Source organism: Penaeus monodon, chromosome 10 (assembly GCF_015228065.2).
Source record: "Penaeus monodon isolate SGIC_2016 chromosome 10, NSTDA_Pmon_1, whole genome shotgun sequence".
In the NCBI taxonomy this organism is placed as follows: domain Eukaryota; kingdom Metazoa; phylum Arthropoda; class Malacostraca; order Decapoda; family Penaeidae; genus Penaeus; species Penaeus monodon.
The window spans coordinates 48,421,963-48,425,705 of NC_051395.1; positions in this window are offsets into that span (position 1 = coordinate 48,421,963).

Here is a 3,743-nt window from a genome sequence, read left to right on the forward strand (position 1 = left end):
AGTCTCAGAGAAGTCACAGAGAACTCGCAGAAAACACCCTAAGAGGGCTCACAGAGAAGTCACAGAGAAGTCGCAGAAGACTCGCAGAGAAGTCACAGAGAACTCGCAGAAGACTCCCAGCAGACTAACAGAGAACTCACAGAAAACTAATAGAAAACTCACAGAGAACTCGCACAGCACTCGCAGGCGACGTCTCGTGAGGAGAACAGCAGTGAACAGACAGACGGAGATGGCGAGTGTGGGAGACAGATGTGTGAACAGATGGCGAGTGTGGGAGAGAGTGTGTGGAGAGGAGCTTTCGAACTCTGTGGGTCGTTGGTCTTTCTTTGTCCTTCTGTTGTTTGTTTTTTGTCTTTTTTGTTTTGTTTTCTTATTCTTTTTTATTGTTTTTGTACCTTTTTTCTCCCTCTCTTTTTTCTTTTTTTCTTTTCTTTGTCTCTGTTTGTCTTTCCTTCCCTTATCTTCTTTTCTCTGTTTCTGGATGTCTTTCTGTGTCTCTCTATCCCCCTTTCAGACAGGAAAAAGAAAGAAAGAAAAGAAAAGAAAACATAAATAAATAAGTAGATAAAATAAAATAAAGAAAAACAGACCACAAGCAAAGAAAAAAAAGAAAAAAAAGGGGGGGAAAGAAAAGAGCGAAAGAAAAGAAAAGCAAAGAAAAAGCAAAGAAAGAAAGAAATAAGAGATAAGAAAGAAAATGAATAGGAAAAAAATAAACAAAAGAAAAGAGAAGAAAGAAAAATAAAAGCAAAGGTGAGAAAATAAAGAAGAAAGAGATAACAGCATGCGTCATGGCAAAGGGAGAGAAGAAAAAAAAAGAAAAAAATAGAAATGAAATAAGAGAAAAGAAAGAAAAATAAAAGCAAAGAAAAAGAGAGAGAGAGAGAGAGAGAGAGAGAGAGAGAGAGAGAGAGAGAGAGAGAGAGAGAGAGTTAGAGAAAGAGAGAAAGAGAAAGAAAGAAAGAGAGAGAGAGATAACAGCGTACGTCATGGCAAAGGGAGAAAAGAAAGAATAAAAAGAAAAAGAAATGAAATAAGAGAAAAGAAAGAAAAAAAAAAGAAAAAGAAATGAAATAAGAGAAAAGAAAGAAAAATAAAAACAAAGAGAGAGAGAGAGAGAGAGAGAGAGAGAGAGAGAGATAACAGCGTGCGAAATACAGGCCGTGCGTCATGAGAAAGGAGGAAACGAAGAGAAAGGAACGAAAAGAAAAAAATAGAAAGAAATCAAATAAAAGAAAGAAAACGAAAAGCAAAGGATAGAAAAACAAAGAAAAACAAAGAGATAAAAGCGTGCGAAATACCGGGCCGAGCAAAAGGGGGAAAAGAAACGAAAGAAAAGAGAAAGAAACAAATAAAAGAAAATGAAAGAAAGAAAAGAGAAAGAAACAAATAAAAAATTTAAAAAAAAAATGAAAGAAAGAAGGTAAAGAACAAATAAAGAAAAGAAAGAAAAGGGAAAGAAACAAATAAAATAAAAGAAAAGAAAGAAAAGAGAAAGAAACAAATAAAAGAAAAGAAAGAAAGAAAAGAGAAAGAAACAAATAAAACAAAAGAAAAGGGAAAGAAACAAATAAAAGAAAGAAAGAAAAGAGAAAGAAACAAATAAAAGAAAAGAAAAGAAAGAAAAGAGAAAGAAACAAATAAAAGAAAAAAGAGAAAGAAACAAATAAATAAAGTGGACAGCAAGAAAAGAGAAAGAAAACAAATAAAAGAAAATGAAAGAAAGAAAAGAGAAAGAAACAAATAAAAGAAAAGAAAGAAAAGAGAAAGAAACAAATAAAAGAAAAGAAAAGAAAGAAAAGAGAAAGAAACAAATAAAAGAAAAAAGAAAGAAAAGGGAAAGAAACAAATAAAATAAAATGAAAGAAAGAAAAGAGAAAGAAACAAATAAAATAAAATGAAAGAAAGAAAAGAGAAAGAAACAAATAAAAGAAAAAAGAAAGAAAAGGGAAAGAAACAAAATAAAAAAAGAAAGAGAAAGAAATAAAGAAAAGAAAAGAGAACGAAACAAAAAAAAAAACAAAAAAAAAAAAAAAAAAAAAAAAAAAAAAAGAGATAGCGTGCGAAATACCGGGCCGGGCAAGGAAGGATTACGGCTCTCGCATTTCTTGGCGATCGCTTTAGCCAAACAGGTTATTGGAAGAGAAGGAGAGGGGATGAGAGCCGAGAGGGGAAAATGACGTGACAGGTGAAAAATTGCAGATGAGGGGAAAGCCTGACGTTTGATTATAGAGGGGACTAGGAGAGATCGGACAAGGGGAGAGGGAGGAAAAAAAGAGAGAGAGAGGGAGAGAGGGGAGAGAGGGAGGTTGGGGAGGGGAGAGAGGAGGAAGAGGAGAGAGGTTAGGGAGGGGGGAGGGGAGAGAGGAGGAAGAGGAGAGAGGTTAGGGAGGGGAGATAGAGAAAAGAGGTTTGGGAGCGGAGAGGAGGGAGGAGCGAGATTGGGGAGGGGAGAGGAGGGAGGAGAGAGATTGGGGAGGGGAGAGGAGGGAGGAGAGAGATTGGGGAGGGGAGAGGAGGGAGGAGAGAGATTGGGGAGGGGAGAGGAAAGAGGAGAGAGATTGGGGAGGGGAGAGGAGGGAGGAGAGAGATTGGGGAGGGGAGAGAGATTGTGGGGAGGGGAGAGGAAAGGGGAGAGAGATTGGGGAGGGGAGAGGAAAGAGGAGAGAGATTGGGGAGGGGAGAGGAGGGAGGAGGCGAGATTGGGGAGGGGAGAGGAGGGAGGAGAGAGATTGGGGAAGGGGAGAGGAAGAGGAGAGAGATTTTGGTGAGGGGGAGGAAAGAGGAAGGGAGAGCATTGGGGAGCGGGGAAAGAGAGGGAGGAGGATAGAGATTGGGGGAGGGGAGTAGAGGAGGAGAGAGATTTGGGGGAGGGGGAAGGAGGAGGGAGGAGAGAGATTGGGGGAGGGGAGAGGGGAGGGAGCGAGATTGGGGAGGGGAGAGGAGAGAGGAGCGAGATTGGGGGATGGGGAGAGGAAACAAGGAGAGAGATTGGGGAGGGGAGAGGAAAGAGGAGAGAGTTTAGAGAGCGGGGAAGAGAGGAAAGAGGAGACAGGGAGAGAGATTAAGGAAGGGAGAAGGGAGGAGAAGAAAGAGGAGGGAGGTTAGGGAAGGGGAGGGAAGAGAGAGGGAAGAGGAAAGGGGTTCGGAAGGGGAAAAGAGGGAGAGAGGAAAGAGAGAAAATTAGTAATAGAGGGAAGTTTTTGAAGGAAGGAAAGGGAACACGAAGAAGAGAGAAAAAAAATAGAGAGAGAGAAAAAGAAAGAAAAAGAAATCATACAAATAATAAGAATAGTCGGTAGAGATATTGACAATAAAAAAAAAAAAAAAACAGAAACAGAGAGAGAAAAAAAAGACAGATCAAACAAGGGAAACAAGAAAATCGAAGAAGAGGAGAGGGAGAAGAAAAGGAAGGACAAAGAGAGGTAAGAAGACCAGTTGGTGTTGAATTCTGGAAAGCAGCTGGGACAAATGGCTTTGAGACGGGGGGGGGGGGGAGCGAGCGATAAAGGGAGGAGTTGGAGGAACGGGAGAAAGGGAGGAGATGGAGGACCGATGAAGGGAGGAGATGGAGGAACGGAAGAAAGGAAGGAGATGAAGGAATATGATAAAGAAAAGAAGAGCTGAATGGAGGGAGAGACGCAAATGACGAGGAAGAGAGAGAGAATGAAAGAGACAGGAGAGACAAATAAGAACGATAGAGACAAATGAGAGTGAATGATAATGCAAGAGACGAAAAAAGG